This window comes from Quercus suber, unplaced genomic scaffold, assembly GCF_002906115.3.
Source record: "Quercus suber isolate HL8 unplaced genomic scaffold, Cork oak 2.0 scaffold_492, whole genome shotgun sequence".
Taxonomy (NCBI): Eukaryota; Viridiplantae; Streptophyta; class Magnoliopsida; order Fagales; family Fagaceae; genus Quercus; species Quercus suber.
Window position 1 is genome coordinate 354,570 of NW_027069941.1, and position 20,243 is coordinate 374,812.

General features: G+C 32.0%; 1 pseudogene; it reads right to left on the reverse strand.

Annotated features, from left to right (window-relative positions):
- Positions 1 to 15,712: 15,712 nt before the first annotated feature.
- Positions 15,713 to 20,243, reverse strand: LOC112038951 (SNW/SKI-interacting protein-like; annotated as a pseudogene).

Below are 20,243 nucleotides of genomic sequence, written 5' to 3' on the forward strand. Positions count from 1 at the left end.
ACAGAACCATATATTGCATCATTAATATGGGGTGTATCTTGTCTTCTACAATAACCATAAGGGACCCAACTCTTTCACGATCTTCTTGCTTTGTGTATCTTATCAATGAAATTCAAATCAGGCACATCATGTGCTCTACATGTGGTCGTGGGAGACATCAAAATACAAAGAACTAGTACAAATCTAGTACATGTTTAAATGGGTCCATTAGTACATATACTATTACTATGGACCCATTCTATTTCCACTTGTTTGGTGTTGATCAATTATACTATACGTTCTAATATTTTAAATCCAAATCCTATCTCTCTCTCTCTCTCTTTAAGAGTGTTTTTTTTTTTTTTTTTTTTGCTTCATCACGGTGGATTAGGCCTGGTTTCCACCTTCGATCGTTTCAACAGCCCAAACTAGAAGGTCGGTTCTTTTAGTTATAAAGATAGCTAGACTTGTACAAATTAAAATTAATATATTAGAAGTAGCTAGTGAGATATGTAAATCTCCTTCTCTCTATGTTAGTATTAATTAATTTATTTGTTAGATATGTATGTTGGGTTGTGTCTTGTTTATGCCTAGAGTATGTAGGTGTGTATCATTAATCTAATCCTAAAGATAGTGTAAAGACAATATGTAACATCAAAATTTATCACCACCCTATAAAGGTAATGAGTAATGCTACTACACAGTAATTTTCATAACAGTTGAGTTAATAGGTTTTTATTTTTTATTTAGCCAACATTGACATTATTTTCTCATCTACTATTAATATATAGCTTGGTTGTAACTTGTGTTTATGTATGAAATCATTCAATAATAGTAATGATTAGATGGCCTTACGACTCTTACCTAGGTGATTAAAGTGGTCATCTCGACTATTGCATTAAATATTATAAATGGGTCACTTGCCATCAAAATTAAGAGAATTAAAACAAACAATTAGTTCAAAATTAGACTATAATTAAAAACATATTTGTATTTGGTTTAGATTTTGATTGTACTTCAACTATAATATATCATATATAACTTGCCAAATTACTGTTGTAAAAATATTTTGTGAAAACTTATATATATGGCTTTTGGAAACGCAATATATACTATATATAGGTGCCTCTTCCTCTTCATAAGAAGAGATTTCTATTTAAATTCATGAGAAAAGATGGAGACTAGGGTTTAGGAACGCCAACTATCGTCGTCAATAAGAATACGACTACCACTAAGTTCAATAAGAACATAGACATTTATAAAATCTATTCTCTTCATCTTCCAATGGTGTTTTAGAGGTAGAACCTAGTTTAAATCATTCTCCAGTTATTCGATTTTCGTAAACTTAACCAAAATTCTGTTGCCTAAAATCTTGTCCAGAATTAATTCCCTTATACAATCTGCTTAATTATTCTAGGATTCCAAATTTACATCCCTTGCACTATCAGCTTAATCGAAAATTCGCACATTTCTTCACGTTCAATGATTCTAAACACCATTTACAGCATAAAATAATAAATAAATAAAATATAAACCATTTTAGTTCTTTCTTTAAAGCTTTTATTATTGTTGCATGGAAATAAAGAAAAAATCGTTTTAATAAATTCCAAAAATTTTCAGAAATTTCTTATAGGACCCCCCCCCCCCAAAAAAAAAAATAGAAGCCTTTTTTTTTTAGAAACAAGAAAAAGAAAAAGAAAAAGAAGGCTTATAGTTCAAAAAATATTTATACACTTCTAAATTGAATTGACCTTCTACATTTTTTTCTTCTTTTTTTTCGGTGTGTGTAGCAGAATTCACCTTCTACTTGATTAGGGATACATGCCAAATTTAGTGTATACAGTTTTGATTTTTTTTTAATAATATTTTTTTGTTTTATATGTCAAACTTAATAATAAAAAATATATAGAAATAATATCTTTCCTATTGATATTACCCTTCAAGAGTTTCATAAGCTCAAATTATATATATAGTTAATTTTTATTTTTCATATAAATGAATAAGTGATAAATTTTGGAAATAATTATATAATAAACTTCATTATTTGATATTGTTTTCAAGTTAAACTCTAAGTTTTTTTTTTTTTTTTAAATTCAAAAATGGTTATTATTGTATGTTTAAATTGACATAATTTATTATTTTATGAGTTTAACAATAAACTGTATTTGAAGTTTATCTAACTATTAAAAATCATTAAATTAGAAATACAAGTGAAAATTTTACTAAGAAAATTTCAACATTCGCTTATTCATATTTTTAAAATCCTATGAATATACTATCATTTCATGAGTTTTTCAACATTAAAATATCGTTAATTATTCACCTAAGTGTCATTTTATTGTCTATATTGGTGTTTTTTTTTTTTTAAGGAATGTTAATTTGTATACTAGTGTTTTATAAGTATTATGCATTAAATCCACATACAATATGTGTATTTATGTATATCTACGAATACAGAGGCTGAGGGAGGGGGAGCTAGGGGGCCCTGGCCCCTCTTAACTTTTCAAACACCCCCCCCCCCCCCCCCCCACCCCCAACAATAATTTTGGATTTAAATTTGAATAATACTCTGCTAGATTCTTACTAAAAACATGTAATGCATTTAATAGTTAACTAATGCATTTTTTCTTCTNTGGAGACTAGGGTTTAGGAACGCCAACTATCGTCGTCAATAAGAATACGACTACCACTAAGTTCAATAAGAACATAGACATTTATAAAATCTATTCTCTTCATCTTCCAATGGTGTTTTAGAGGTAGAACCTAGTTTAAATCATTCTCCAGTTATTCGATTTTCGTAAACTTAACCAAAATTCTGTTGCCTAAAATCTTGTCCAGAATTAATTCCCTTATACAATCTGCTTAATTATTCTAGGATTCCAAATTTACATCCCTTGCACTATCAGCTTAATCGAAAATTCGCACATTTCTTCACGTTCAATGATTCTAAACACCATTTACAGCATAAAATAATAAATAAATAAAATATAAACCATTTTAGTTCTTTCTTTAAAGCTTTTATTATTGTTGCATGGAAATAAAGAAAAAATCGTTTTAATAAATTCCAAAAATTTTCAGAAATTTCTTATAGGACCCCCCCCCCCCCAAAAAAAAAAATAGAAGCCTTTTTTTTTTAGAAACAAGAAAAAGAAAAAGAAAAAGAAGGCTTATAGTTCAAAAAATATTTATACACTTCTAAATTGAATTGACCTTCTACATTTTTTTCTTCTTTTTTTTCGGTGTGTGTAGCAGAATTCACCTTCTACTTGATTAGGGATACATGCCAAATTTAGTGTATACAGTTTTGATTTTTTTTTTAATAATATTTTTTGTTTTATATGTCAAACTTAATAATAAAAAATATATAGAAATAATATCTTTCCTATTGATATTACCCTTCAAGAGTTTCATAAGCTCAAATTATATATATAGTTAATTTTTATTTTTCATATAAATGAATAAGTGATAAATTTTGGAAATAATTATATAATAAACTTCATTATTTGATATTGTTTTCAAGTTAAACTCTAAGTTTTTTTTTTTTTTTTAAATTCAAAAATGGTTATTATTGTATGTTTAAATTGACATAATTTATTATTTTATGAGTTTAACAATAAACTGTATTTGAAGTTTATCTAACTATTAAAAATCATTAAATTAGAAATACAAGTGAAAATTTTACTAAGAAAATTTCAACATTCGCTTATTCATATTTTTAAAATCCTATGAATATACTATCATTTCATGAGTTTTTCAACATTAAAATATCGTTAATTATTCACCTAAGTGTCATTTTATTGTCTATATTGGTGTTTTTTTTTTTTTAAGGAATGTTAATTTGTATACTAGTGTTTTATAAGTATTATGCATTAAATCCACATACAATATGTGTATTTATGTATATCTACGAATACAGAGGCTGAGGGAGGGGGAGCTAGGGGGCCCTGGCCCCTCTTAACTTTTCAAACACCCCCCCCCCCCCCCCCCCCCCCCACCCCAACAATAATTTTGGATTTAAATTTGAATAATACTCTGCTAGATTCTTACTAAAAACATGTAATGCATTTTATAGTTAACTAATGCATTTTTTCTTCTCTCTAATTACTTTTAAGTCATACATTGCTCATTAAATTAAAGTGTATTTAATGTATACATAATTTAATTATATTTTATTTTTATTAAATTTACTTGTATTTTTTTAGACATGTCAAGATTTACTTTTTTTTTTTTTATATACAAAGATGTAAAGATTTATTTGATGTATATAAATATTTTGTTTATGTAAGAAAATATATGTTAAATCAAAATTCCAAACATTTCATGTATAAGTAATATATAAATTAATATTATATATATATATATATATAAACTTTTAGAAGCACTTTTCCATTTTGTTCCGAAATCTAAGTTTTCAGTAGAATATAATATGTTAAAATGATCAAACATAAAATATAATATAAAGACAAGACCAATTTTTGTTTCATGTAGAACGGATTCGTACACAAAGGCAGAAATTTCTCTTCCTGAATTGAAATGATAGTGCTATTTTATTTCTTATTGACCTGACTGTAGGCAGCCTTGTTTGTATCAAAGAGAGATAAGTTTTTCAAACAGACATGAGTCTTTAACATGCATGTAACATTAAAGTCCATTAATTAACCAAATTGAAAATTAAATCCCTAGTCCCCCCGGTAATCACAGCATATATAATGCTACAAAGTCATGATATCCAATCTTTGTTGACGGTATATAATTCAAGTGGTGCGCCTGCTATTATGGAAGCTATTTTGGCACATATATATAAGTAAACAAAATTAAATTTGAATACCTTACTACTTTTCTTATATTATGGGGTAGATAGCCGGATTTGTTCTAAAAAATTCTTGAGTGCCCATCAAAGAAAGTTTAAGTAAGAAGGGAAATTTATTAAAAACACAATGATGAGAGACTTTATATTGATATTAATACCAATAAGTACTGCCAGAACAAAATTAATCAGGAAGATTAAGTTATTGTTCAACTAAAAGATTTATTATTCATTATACAAACACTATGCCATATATTTAAATCTTCATGTATCTTGCAGTCCAAATAAAGAAATAAAACGTTACAAAAAAAAAAAAAAAAGATCATAAAAAAAAAAAATACGATGGGACACAGAAAAACACATACACACACAAAAACTAAAAAATCGAAATCGGCCGATAATGCATGCATGAATGCACATAATAATGCATGGTAATGACAGTACCCTATATAAGAGGGTGCAAGAGAGTAACAAGTTTAACCTAATATTTGGCGTTTTATGCAATGCCGACACCGTTCACTTATTGCATTTTGGTCCAAAGAGGATACTCTATATATCTATCATCCCTATGTGCTATTTCAACCTTGCCTGACAGTCTAATCTCCCAAAAAAAAAAAAAAAAAAAACCTTGCCTGACAGTCTTAGCACTTTGACCAAACAGTTTAATTTTTGTTGCATTTTGTTGAAAAATTCTAAACTCAAATTTAGATTATAGATAGGATTTGGAAGGATTGTGGTGTTTTTATTTGAGCTAAGAAATTAGTAAAAACAAGCAACAAACAAAAGGCTAGTAGTACCGAAAGCCATGGTCATAATCTTATTAGGTAGTGTTAAGTGTGCATCATCATTTAAGAAAATGAAGAGGTTGCCAAATCATGATCTTATATATTTTGTCTTTACATAACTCTGGAGGGCCTACTTGCTTATGGAGGTTTCAAAGAAATTTAGCTAAAGTTGATATCAAAATCTCTATCCCTATTAAGTACTAACTATTGCACTAATTAATAATAGAAATATAACACTCATAACATCAAAGAAAAACCCCTTTAAAAGGAAAAGTTAATATAAGCATACGCTAACTACAAAACTTGGAATTAATCAACCATGCTATTATTATTATTATTATTATTATTATTATTATTATTATTATTATTGTAATTATCATCATAACCATTATTGTGGTAATCTAGTGAAATAATGGAACCATGCACCCACATCGGTTAGGACGTAGTAGAGTAGGAAAATTAAAATTGTTGGTGTCATTTCTTATTTGGATTTATCTATTGGGACTATCCTTTGTATTTAGATGCAACATGTCGTAACACGTTATGTTGAATGAATGGAGTTTCCACCTGCATCCCTTGACCCGTTACTATAATCACATATTATTTGTGGCGTGTTAATGAAGCATTAATATAATCAAATCAAATCAAATAACATTTTTTTCCTGGAACCCGAGGATAAGCCAAGCTACTCCAGCCACTCCTATTGGAATGTCTTTTGGGTTAATGGTTGTGGGAGGGACAAATTTGCAGCTGTTGAGGGATTAAAAGCTCTAGTAGGGACCATTGTGAGGTACCAATCTTGAATTTTATTATTTCCCCAGCTTTTGCCTAACTAATATGTCTAATGAGTCATTGTTTTGGTCATTGTCACCTGTAAAAGATGATGGACTCACTAGATATAATTAGGGGTTAATACTTAATTTCCACACACCCAAAAAAAAAAAAAAAAAAAAGGTGTCATATTAGACTCAGATACTAGCTGAACAAAGACTACCTCAAATTAGATTCAAGTCATATGTCTAATGAGTCATTGTTTTTTTCCTTCTTAATCAGCCCAATTGAATTAACAGTAAATATGAAGTAACCAAAGCCTCAAACTAAAGCTAGGAGAGCCATTTAAAATGTTGTTAGAGATTCTTTCTTCAATGTTTTGTGTTCTCTACTTTCTCTAAGTTCCAAACCCTTACCCCACAACAGAAGAACACATGATTTGCACTTGACCATGAAGAAGGCACCCAAAAAAAAAAAAAAGCTAGGAGAGCCATTTAAAATGTTGTTAGAGATTCTTTCTTCAATGTTTTGTGTTCTCTACTTTCTCTAAGTTCCAAACCCTTACCCCACAACAGAAGAACACATGATTTGCACTTGACCATGAAGAAGGCACCCAAAAAAAAAAAAAAGGTGTCATATTAGACTCAGATACTAGCTGAACAAAGACTACCTCAAATTAGGTTCAAGTCATATGTCTAATGAGTCATTGTTTTTTTCCTTCTTAATCAGCCCAATTGAATTAACAGTAAATATGAAGTAACCAAAGCCTCAAACTAACGCTAGGAGAGCCATTTAAAATGTTGTTAGAGATTCTTTCTTCAATGTTTTGTGTTCTCTACTTTCTCTAAGTTCCAAACCCTTACCCCACAACAGAAGAACACATGATTTGCACTTGACCATGAAGAAGGCACCCAAAAAAAAAAAAAAAACCGTACCATGTGGAAAATTTTCAGCCCAATTAAGCATGTCCTTCACGAAAAGATTTGTTAACCATTTCTAGAACAGTGTGCAATTCCATGTGGCTCTGTGGGACTTGACAGGCAAACATGACCTTACTGAAATCTTTTCTAGCACAGTTTAAGCCATGAAGTAGTGGCATTGGAATGGCAGAAATTACAGCTCGAACAGTACCAATACACAATTATAGAGAACCCACGATTCTTGGCTGTACATACACATGGGGAAGACTTTTTAAAAAGCAGGAATATCTAAACCGAGCATCACAGAAAATGATGCTTCCCTTGTCAATATGAACTTTCTTGATAGCCATTAGGGCGGTATTGTATCTTTCTTTTAAATTAATGGGCTTGGCATTGGCAACACAACACTACACCATTACCATGCGATATTCTTAGCTTTTATTTAATCCTTTATCACCAACACAATTATAGTTCGTCATCTCGTGGCCTAAATTAAACAAATGAACTTGAATCAAGAAAGGCTCCAAATGACTTTATCAAAAAAATAAAGGATGGCATGTGAGAAGAATTGTCCTACAGCATAAATAGTAAATACTTCATGAAATTCATTTCGTATTTAATATTTGTGTGCCAATAAAAAAACAATTTGTTGAAAGGGCTATTGTCAAGAAATATTTTAGTAATTCAAGGGATAAACTAATATACCAAAAAGTAACCACTTTAAAAGTTGTCTAAACTTAGGAAATCTAATGTCATTTTCCAATTTGTATTTTTCTATTGCTGCCTATTAACTTTAACTATTTATTTATTTATATTTTTAATGGATCCTTTTTTAACTTCGAAATGATTTGTACCTAGCATAATCAGGATCCTCCTTGGCAATAATATCTTCACTCCATTTTGGTCTTTTGGATAATACTACATGTCTTCTCTCTTTATTTGGTGGGCTAGTAATTTAGTCTTAATGAATTAGAATAAATTAGAAAGAATCATGATTAAGATTAATAGGTTGAGAGCACTCGTCATGATAATGGGATTGATAAATTTGCAAAAGATCCTTTAAAAGTTGATGTTGAGATGAGTAGAGCCACTGAAGTTGAAAGTATATATTGACAGCCTTGTTTCAAGGGAAAATGGCCTAGAAAGATTGATATCCACCAAGAAAGTAGTTGTGGGTTGAGAGGAATGTAGGAGAATAAAGCAAGAAAAGTCATCCCATTAAGAAACCCACAAAGCTTAATGGATCAGAAAAGCTTTGCCAAAAAACTCAGAAAGATGCAATTTTTTTTGTCATAATAATGGTATGTGCTTTTAGGTTAGAACCCATTTAGGATTCCCTTTCTTTTTTTTGTTTTTTGTTGAGGCACCAGCAATCCATCTAAACTAATATGACTTTGATTCAAAGGTAAATAATGAATTATGAAATCGCTGGCTGTCCTTTTGAGATGAGAATTGCTCGTTTCCTTTTTCTTTTCCACTTGAAAAAAAGCACTTGGAGGAACAGTATTACTAACATGAAAATGGCATAATATCATTTCAGAATCTTATTACCGTAATAATATGGTGATCCTTTTACTTTTTTTAATTTAATTTTTTTTTTCCAATTAAGATGGTGGATTTCTGATTCCATGAGAAAACAAAATCATAGAGAACCATTTTCGTTGGCATACAGACAAACCGTAAATTATGACCAAAGAAAAAAGCAAATTTGATGGATGAAGCTTTCAAAGAGATCAGGGACATGATATCACTTGAAAACCACATACTCCAAATTGAGGTTTCTTGCAAGGTTGAGAATATGATATGAAAGAGTAATAGTAATTAATGATTGGATATATAGGGCCTGCTTTGAAGTCTTTTTCTGCTACCGACCCACTTTGTTAGCCTCTTATAAAATAGGCTGCCACCAGGTTTTCTTTCCTCATTTTTTAAATTTGTTTTTCCTAAAGGTAGACGGTGGTGGAATTGGTACCTGTTATCTTATACGTGTTACACTTGAAAGTCAAATTTTGAAAAGTCAAAACTATGAGGGCCCTGGTATATTGAACAATGGAACTCTTAGCTAAAAAAACATAAAAGAAGAAGAAGAAGAATAAGAAAGACCAATTGTTCTAGACCATCATGTTGGTTGCATCATTCTTTATAAATTTGTAGAACTTCAAACTTTCAAAACCATAATAAGCAGCCTGCACAATTGGTTGGGTATGTTAGGACAATCAATGTTTGGACTTTAGACTAGTGTGGTTCAGGTGGGACTTTTTTTGTTGGAATATGATTAATCAGGTTGGACTTAAATCCACGTACAAATCTAAATCTAAATTTAAAATACAAAGGATCTACAAGAGATACGATCAAGGCTCAACTAAACTCTGGATATCTATATTATAGTTAGTATATTTAAGTTTTATTGAAAATGTTAACCATTCTTTCTTTCTACAAATAAGGGGGAAAAAAGAATTTCCAACCAATGAATAGAACCATTCATATGTAATTTTAGTCACAACCTATTTAATAAGAGAAAAAATTTGACAACAACTTAATTATAGTCTAAGATTACAAGTCCACTAAATATCTTCTTATTGTATGTGAATTTTGACAAATTTATTATTGAATTACATTTTTTTTCTTATATCCTTTATGCTTGCAAGACTTTTAGAAGATCAAAAATCAATAGTATGTTATCAATTAAATGTTTAAAAGTTGACGTGTGCTAAGAGCATAAAGAACATACAATCCAACAATTAGATTTTCAAAATATGTTGTCATATTAATTTTTTTTAGTGGAAGTTGTAATCTTAAGCTACAACTAAGTTTGTTACAAAACTTTGTCCTTTAATAAGTCATGTGAATTATTTAAAAAATACATACAAATAGTTTTATGAGTTATGTAATGGGTTGAAGGAGATTCCTCAACCAATTTGTATGAAAACTCTGTTCATATTAACACGGTAAATTTATCTAATTTTGCACTTTATAAAGACAATATCAAGAATTAGATTGAACTTTAACCATTGGACATTCGATACATGTTAAGTGATATATCTTATACCATAATAGACAAATATCTAATTTTGCATGGTGAATTTATCTAATTTTTCACTTTATAAAGACAAATATTAATAGTTAGATTGAACTTTAAACCATTGGATATTCAATTTCGAAACATGTTAAGTGTTATATCTTATACCAAAAAATATCTTCCACTTGGACTGTTTTTGCCAAAATAGGATTTCTAGAAAATATTTTCATATTTTTTGATGTTTAGTAAAGATGAAAAATACAAGACAAAGGAAAACAAATCAATATAGGCTTCATTTTGTTTCAAGAAATTCCCAACCCATCACGTGTAGAAACTAATCTGATCCAATCAGGTTGGTGGGTTGTACATACATATTTTATTCAATGTAACAAAAAAATTATCAATTATTTAAATTCATATTTCTATAAATTATTACAATTCATATAATATGCTTACATTATATTCCAAATAAATCAAAACTAATTTTCAAAAAACCAAAATTTATTAAAATAAAATATTAAAATAAGGATAATAAAATAAATTTATATACAAACAGTGAATAGGGTTAGGTTAAATGGGTTGAAGAAACTATCAATCTGAACTCAACCCAACCTGAAGCTCAAAATAAAATTTCAATCCAACCTAACTCACAAAAACCAACCTTGCTTGTTTATTGAAGGTATTGAGGTTTTAATGTTTTTTTTCCCTGCTAAAATTAGAGGATCAATTTGACCAAACTCCCTAAGGACAGAGTTTGAGCCATCCAAATCAACTTACAACATATAACAGTAAGAAATAATGAGATTCTTTAAACTGGATGTGCAGTGTCTTGGTAGCATTCAAAAGAGTACTGACCCAGTCAGTTGAGTTGTTAAAACAATGAGAAGAGGGAGTGAGCCCAGATTATTTGGGCTAGAGGGCATGAGATGAAAATATGGTTGAAGTCTCTGGTTCTGTACTGCAGAGTGGACATGATATATCTTCAATTAAGAATCTTTTTATCAGGACTTCCCTAATTGGTAGCGCATTCCAAGCTATCTTCCATAAAAATAAAAATAAAAAGTTTAGATGTTGCCCCTTTAGGTATGGGACAGCCTGTGCTTTCTACAAGAGATAATTATCCCGTGAACTTTAATAGTTATCAAATCGTGTAGGGTGGTGAGAGATGTGCGTGAGGTGTTTGAGAAGTTTTCGGAATTAGTGGCATTGGTTAGAGTGGACAAAAAGGAGACAATTTTTATTAAAGGTGACTTTGGTCAATTTTGCTCTGATATCATGTAAACTTTGTAAATTTGAATCTGAACTTTCTACCTCACATTATTAAGGTGGAGGCTATTATATTTGTAATAGGATTGGTTGCGATTGTTGATAGAAATGTACAAAGTATAGGAATCCAAAATACAAAAATATACTATCTCCTAATATTTGCTTTATCCATTCTAAGTTTATCACTTATTAAGATAGTAGATAGAGTTCTATCATGCTTGTTTGTAGGGGCTGGATATGCACTGCCATGCTTATCCTTAACATATATNGAGGCACATATATATACATATATATATATAATATAAGAGAGAGAGAGAGAGAGAGAGAGAGAGAGAGAGAGAGAGAGAGAGAGAGAGAGAGGGAAGTTTGTGATTTTCCATAGAAAACATTTTTTCCATGCATCGAATAAGAAGTCATGAAAGTATTTTACACTGAAACAAATGAAGTAATAGTTGAAAAAGGGAAATGTTTTATGTACGATGTATGCTCAACTCAACACCACAAATAAACTACATGCCATTAAAGAAAATATAAATAAACTCTATGTCGTTAGTATTGCCTCGTCTCTCTCCATTGACCAACTGTTAATTACAGTCAACCAATCCTTAATTGGCATTGACCGACGGATAACTATTTTCTTAATGAAATTTTTTTATTAAACCAATCTATTCCTTTTTTTTTTTTCTGCCTAGATATTCTTCTTTTGATTCTATTTTCCCAATTGAAACTCTTAAATGGAGCAAATTTATAAAATTAAAATAAATAAATAAATAAATAAAATCTCTCTCTCTCTCACACACACACACACCTATATATGCCAAATGGTCCATTTTTTTAATAAAATTTTTATTTAAATATTATTTGGAGTTACAAGTTTTTTTTTTTTTTTTTTTTTTTTGTGTGGTGCAAATCAAACAACAAAAACTATTTTCTTAGGGTCACAACCAAACACAAGAATGAATCAGTTTTCAGTAACTAGAACAGCTAGGTTAAAATGGTCAAAATTTACCACCCCTTTTTATTCTCCTGAATGACACCATATTATTAACGAAAGCAAACAACAATTCTTGATGAAGAGATATCATCTACCACACCATTCAAACTCATGAACAAAGGGGATGGAACTTAGGAGATGGGGATCCGTCCATAGCACAAAAGAGACTAGCTCAACAGGCAATATCATGAGCCTAATGGCCAGTTTAGATAGAGGCAAAGGGAGGAAGGAGTAGGAGAGTAGAGTAGAGCTGGCCGGAAATTGTTTACAAACCAAAAGGAAACAAAATATAATGGAGTTCTAATTTTTGAAATAATAGAGACTACAAACCAACGGGGAATAATAAGAGAGCAGGCTATAGGATTAATTACATTTAGAGCATCATCCTCTAAACTAAAGTTGTTAAAACCCTCTCCAAGCATTCTTTCCACTAAAAAAAAGCCGCTTTAGCTTTCATCCATAAGGAGTCACCTGGATCAGTACAGATACTAGACCATAAGAATTAAGTAGAGGATTTTAGCTTTATGGTTGTGGCATATGGCTGAAAGTATTACAGAGGAATTAAAGACTGCTACATCAAAATTTCTTAGCCTAGGAGTAGGACTCCAGTGAACTTGCCTTGTGGTTTTTACTTAAGCCAATTCCCAGGCCAATTGCTTTTATTGAAGGTATTGAGGTTTTAATGTTTTTTTTCCCTGCTAAAATTAGAGGATCAATTTGACCAAACTCCCTAAGGACAGAGTTTGAGCCATCCAAATCAACTTACAACATATAACAGTAAGAAATAATGAGATTCTTTAAACTGGATGTGCAGTGTCTTGGTAGCATTCAAAAGAGTACTGACCCAGTCAGTTGAGTTGTTAAAACAATGAGAAGAGGGAGTGAGCCCAGATTATTTGGGCTAGAGGGCATGAGATGAAAATATGGTTGAAGTCTCTGGTTCTGTACTGCAGATACTGCCATGCTTATCCTTAACATATATTATAAACATCACTGTTTTTTAAAGGGGAGAAAATCCTACTGTCTATCCCTAACTAGCCAAAAAGGAGCAAATGGTCACATAGCATTGTTAACAATACGATTTTAACTCTCGTCATATCAGACTAGAAAACAGATAATACTAAGCACCATTCTCAGAGTCAGAGTAGGAAGTTAAATTACAACCATATGGAGCATCTTGAATACGATTTCCTAACATATGACATTGAAAACTTCCTTCTATCCAATACCTCAGTGACCAAACAATAACTTGCAACAACATTAGTCATTCTTCAACACCATATACAATTTACAGTTAGCATACAATGAATATTACAAGGAAAAGATGAAATTTCATTTTATAATTACAGAAAAACAGTAAAACAGAAGTTATCAGAGTTTTGCTGTCCCAGTGTGCTGACAGTGTGGTTCTGCAGTTGTATTTTGCAGCTAGTATTTGAGTTGTTGGGCTTTGTTGTAAATCCGAGTTTTATTTTTTAATTTTTTATTAATAATAGAATCTTATTCATAAAATAAAAAATTAAAAAAAAAAAGTATTTAATCTTTGAACTCGTGTTTTTTTTATAATCTTGAAATTTTAAAAAAAAAATTGTAATTAAAATAAATCCTTAAATTTGACTATTTTTTAAATGAGGTACTGTATTAGGACACTCGTTTCTTCATAACATGTATTCAAAGGAACCCAGTAGAATGCATTTTGATTAGTCGATTTAAAAAAATACTGAACTTTAATTTTCATTGTCTTTTTGCTTGCAATCTTCTCTCTTCTACTTTGTTTTATTTCAAATTTGAAGATGAAGTTGACTGAAAAAAAAAAAAGTTCAAAGCAGACGTGAATTGAAATTTAGATATTTAGAATTTATCATATTCCTATCCTGACAGAATTTTATTTTTAATTTGTTGTGATTTCTGTGATGAGTGTGGACACCAAACAAAAATACTCCAATTATGCTGGACTGGTATGGATAATCATCAAATAAAAAGTTATTAATAAGTATTGTATGCATAACCTAAATAATACTCCCTCCGTCCCAAAATGAAATACGGGACTAACAATTTGGAATGTCCCTATATGAAGTCCTCTTTGAAAAGTCAATAAATAAATTTCCAAACTTATCTTTACTTTATTTGAAAAATCAATACCATTTTTTCATTAGAGTTTAAATTAATGAGGATAGTTTTGGAAACTTGTACCTTTTTAACTAATAGACAATGCATTAAATGATCTTTAAAAGTTGAATTTTCTAAATAGGACCAACAATATTGGACAAAGGTACTAATTAGAAATGTGATTTCGGTTAGGAAGAGGAATTTCACCTCCAGCGAGCGATGTTGGTGCATACTTGACACCTAGGCTTGCTATTTGTTTTTTTCTTTTTGGATAGGTAGATAGAGGGGGTGGGGGAAGGGGTTCGAACTAGAGATATTTATTAAGCAAAGGACGAGGCCTCTAAGGCAAGCTTTGAGTCGAGCGTGTAAAGGTTTTAAGGATATTTGGAGGTTTTGAGTGTATTTTGGTCATTTTGAAAAATTTAGGAGTATTTTTATCATTTCAGAGGTTTCCTTGGATATTTTTGTCATATTTATGGCTTTTGGGGCATTTTTAACAATTTTAAGGTTTCAAGGGTATTTTGGTAATTTTGAAGATTTTTGGAATAATTCTGGCATTTTTGAGGTTTCTGTCCTCTTGAGGTTAAAAACGGATGCGAATGTTTTACACCCCTAAAAGGTGTGATACATTTTTAGCTTCAAAGAAAGTGGTTTCTTCGTCAATGAAAATCACTTCAATTTAACCAAATTTTCAACCAGCCCAAACACCATAAATGAGGAAACTATTTTTCCGAAAATGTTTTACGCCAAAACAAACAGGTGATCATTTTAATTTGAAGCCTATGGTCATCTCTATTGTTTGTTTTTGTTATTATGGGTAGAAAAAAAGATAGAGAGCAGGAAATCATTGATTAAACTGTGTATCACCTAGTGCTTGTTCATAAATCAATTTGGCAACCATAAATATAGATGATAGAGAGAGAAATCTCTGTTTAGAGTGAGAAAGTTATTTCTAGAAAATCAAACCTAGTTACTGGGGTGAAATATAAAGTTTTATGTTGCCCATTATACTCTCCTTTGTTATCATCCAGGATAATGGAAATGAATAATGAAGATAGGTGGGGACTTAAAATTGAAACTGTTTCATAAATAAACTTCTTTTAGTGCAACAAATAACAAAACTTAAATGCAAAAACCACTTTACACAAGTTTCACTCATGACTGCTTACAATGTGGTAGTACTTCTCCTTATAAGGTGCAGGTATGGTTAAATAATAATAAGGGTAAATTACTTTTTAAACCTTAGAGTTTTGGGTATGTTTAATTTAACCCTTAAACTTGCAACCTAAGGTCATTGATCAACAAATTCAACCCAGAGAACAGATGAGCTACTACTTCTCACATGTGAATTAAATCTTTTAGACTGCTTATCTCTTTCCAGAACTCCTTAGACTCTACTAGAATCTCTAATAAGCAGGACACATTAAAGATCAGAACAAACCTGAAACACATAAAAACACATATTTTCTGAGGAGCTGCATCTTGCTCCATGCTTATTCAACTCTCTTGTCAGCAAGAGCCTGCTTTAGCTCTGCTAACTCTTGCCCCAACTGCTCCACCTGCAAGATAATATTAAAAAAAAAAAAAAAAAAAAAAAACCTTGTAAGCAAGATGGCTGACAAAGAGTTTACGGTAGAGGAACTTATGGTACTTGGAGACTCATCCAGTTCCGACATAGAGGAGATGATGACAAGCATTTTACTTAGTTGGATGGTAAAATGATCTCATACTTTCATCCCCATCAGTACATAATAAACTAGTGAGGAAAAATTCAAATATAAATAAGATCACAAAACAAGACCTCTTAAGATTTTCTGTTTCATGGATCTAAAACACTAATTAGTAGCAAATTGTGAGGCAATAGAAATCTTTAATGGAACAATATTGAGTGGGTCTTAAACTCAACCCTACCCTTCACTCCATATTTATGGGAGAGGAAGTTCCATTTGAGCTAAAGCTCACAATATAATACTTGCTGGATTGTAGAGAAACAGAAGATATCCACTCTCTTGCAAAAAGCGTTGACACATAAAATGCTTTAGATAGGCTATTTATCACATGAACTGCAGCAAGTTGATAAAATGTACATAAAGGATCCAACAGAGCTTAAAGGGGAAAAAAATCCAAAACTCTGCGAGAGAGAGAGAGAGAGAGAAAGAGAGAGAGAGGAGGGAGGGAGGAAACCTGGACGCATCCTTTTTAATGCTATAACAGCACATATATTTTGCAATGTAACATAATAAGCAGACAAAACTACTTCAAGAATAAGTTTCTTAATAAACTTTAGATATACCCTTGCGCTCAATTGCCACTGATTATCTTGTTTGACCATTTTCATAAGTTCTGTTTCCAGCTCTTCAGCCCTGGAAAAGAATAGGGGACATGGGTTGATTAAATGATTGTTTTCAGAAGCAATATTCAACATCTTTGTATGTCATTATAGGAAACCCCAATGTTTTGAAACCAATTTCCATCACTGAGAAACTCTTTAGAGAAAAATAGTTAGACTAACTTAAAAGAATCGGGCATAGAGTTGATTTTGTGAAGTTTCAAAATTACGAGGGCAGAAAAGGGAAAAATAATATACAAAGAAAGCACGAGCATTAAGAAGGTTAAATAAATTGAAGTTCACTGAGTAAGGAAATTTCAATCACTCCAATCTGAGTACATATATGCTGGGTGGATCAGGTAAGAAGAACATCTAAGTGTAGGACTACCACTGCACTGGGTACTTGGTAGACCTCCTATCTCTTGTACTAATGTTATTATTTATGAGTGTTGCAAGTGTAGTTTTTCATTGTTTAGATGACTTGACACAAAAGATGTGCCAAAGATTCTGACGATTATATATAATTACTAAATACAAAGAGCATAAATCCTACAAGCATCATCATTATTTGGAAGTGAAAGATGGGGAAAGAAAATTTATGACAAGGATATTTAAACATGATATTTTCACATCAAGAGTCAATTCTAAGTTCTTTTTCCTCCTTCCTCTTCATTCTGGGGTTTAATAATGATATCTCCCCCAGCAGATAAACAATGAACTTACTCAGGGCAAGGCCAAAGCAAACCAAAAAAAAGTGATAAAGTTGAATTCCTCACATGCAACTTTACACAAATCACACACACATTCTAGTACTATGTAACTCCATTAAAGCAAGTGCTGTTCAAAACAGCATAACATGATTTCCTTCCAATAGAAGCACTTTCCCAAACTTGAAAAACAGTATACAAGGTTTATGCCTATACATTTGGAACACTAAACAATATGCAATCCTCTTGGACTGATCATAATATGATAGAATCTAATGTCATTCAAGCAGAAGCATTTCCAGACTGCTGATTGTTTATATTTAGTGAGACCCCATTATGAATGTATATGTGTACCAAATATGATCAGACTTTCCAATTTTATGTCACCTTGACACTCGAGGAAAGCTGTCTTCAGTTTCTCTGAAAACACAAACATGGAAAGAAAAGCAGAAGACAAGGAAAAAAATGAAAAGAGAAGAAAGAAAATTAGGATTTAATTCTCACAAAAGAAGCAAAAGACTGATCAGAATCAATGCATGAAGTTTATCAGCTACAAAACTTTTAACTCAAAAAGTTTTCTAGATACTTATAAATCATCTAATAAAAAAAAAACTGAAATTTAAAAAGGATAACAGATAATCTCCAAGGAAAAGCAATTATAACACACACATCAAGCAGAGCAGCAATAAATGATAGCTTTTCTGCAACTACTATGGGAAAATAAGACATCAAGGATCTAGGATTTGTTTTGCAGCTGCAGAATTTTTTATCAACAAGACAAAAAAAGGTGAGGACTCGTTTAATATATGCCCAACCAAAAAAAGAAAGAGCTACTTAAGTTAACGCCCTCTTTCAAATAAAATGCTAGTTCTACTGAAACCTCTTTCAGAGCCACCTTGCGTTGAAGATCCAGCACTTGTTCTCATAGTCCCTCCAGTACCAACTTTATTGAGGGCTTTCTTAACCTCCATTCACTTCTGTCATAAACTGATCCAATTGAAATATATCATCCTCTTCAGCCACATTCTCAAACTCAAGTGGTCCATCTGCACATCGAGGAATCTCAGCATCAACATCTTTCTTTGGCCTGTATAGGGTTGAAAGCATTGGCTGAGTAGTAAACAAGCCCTGATCATACACATTGTATTGATCATCAAATGCAAATCCAGAGTCCATTCCTTTTTCCTGGTTGAACAGTCTTTGATCATACATAGTCTCTTCTCCTCTTCCTGCTCCAGCAGAAGCCATGCCAAGAGCTACCTTCTCACTAACATCACGATTTCTATCTCTTGTGATCTTGCTCTTCTTTCTCATCGCAGATCCTTGGCCTCCAACTTTCTCTCCTTCTCCTCTCTCGCGTCGCTCCTCACGAATTTTCTCACGCCATTTGCATTCTTCCCTTGTCTCCTTAGGCAGATCCTTCTCTTTTCCCTAGCATGCTCACGATCAATTTTCGTATCAGAACTATCCATGGCATTCTTCTCAGAGGGGATTGAAACAGCAGCAGGGGGTACCACACCAGTTCTCTCAAAACGTGCCTTTTGAGCTAGTGCCCTCAGTTCATGTTCTTTCCTTTCCTTCTCCTTCATCATCATCTCCTTTTGAACCTTCGATCTCATGGTTACAGCTTCTTGGGCCTTCTGCTCTGAAATATACAATGCTTCTGAAAGCTTTGCAAAATTATCATTGATCTGGACATCTTGAAGGCCTCTACCATCAGCTGCAAGACGCTTATCAAGAGGAATCGTATAACCTTTTGGGTTCTTCCAATTTGAAATGCAAGGTGGGACTTTCCAATCTTGTTGGTCCTTCACAGTCATGGGCCGAGGAGGAGAACGCATCACTGGTACAGGTGGGGACCCAGAAGCCCTTGGAACATGCTTATGCTTGAACTTAGGATAGGAGGCTCAAGCAGATCCACAGGCATCTCCATCATCCTGATTATCCTCTCTTTAGCCCCTGAGTTGAACGCAGCTGATTGCTGTGACAGTTTATACTTGATAAAGTTTGAGTCAGAAGACTGTTTTGGCACATTTTTTGGTTGTGCCGCACTCAACCTCACATTCAAATCTTTTCAAGTGCAGCTTTTGTTTCTACTGTTGTCTTCTCAATCTCTTTCTTCAGCTCTTCATCATCACATTTCTCTTCACAGTCATATTTCATAACCTTAGGTTCAAGATCTTTATGCTGTGAGTAAAGAATCTTGTTTGAATTCTCATTCTGCCTCACAATCGCATCTAGGCAATATTTCCATGGGTATCGATAATAACAGGAACAATCTTTGATCCAGGCTTCAACAATCTGTCCCTACCCATGTCAAGAGGGTATTGCTCAATGTGAATTTCAGGAAACGCACCCCCATCCCCAAAATCCTCTGCCTTTCGAGGAACAAAACCCGCACGCTTCAAATAAGGAAAAGGAACAAGATAGACAACAGCTGATTTTTCAGTCTCAGATGAGCGAACCGCTTGAACCACAGATCATTTGAATGATCATAATATGAAGCAGGGTTGATTTCGTTGGCGAAGAACAAGCACCATGATAAAACAAAGTCCAG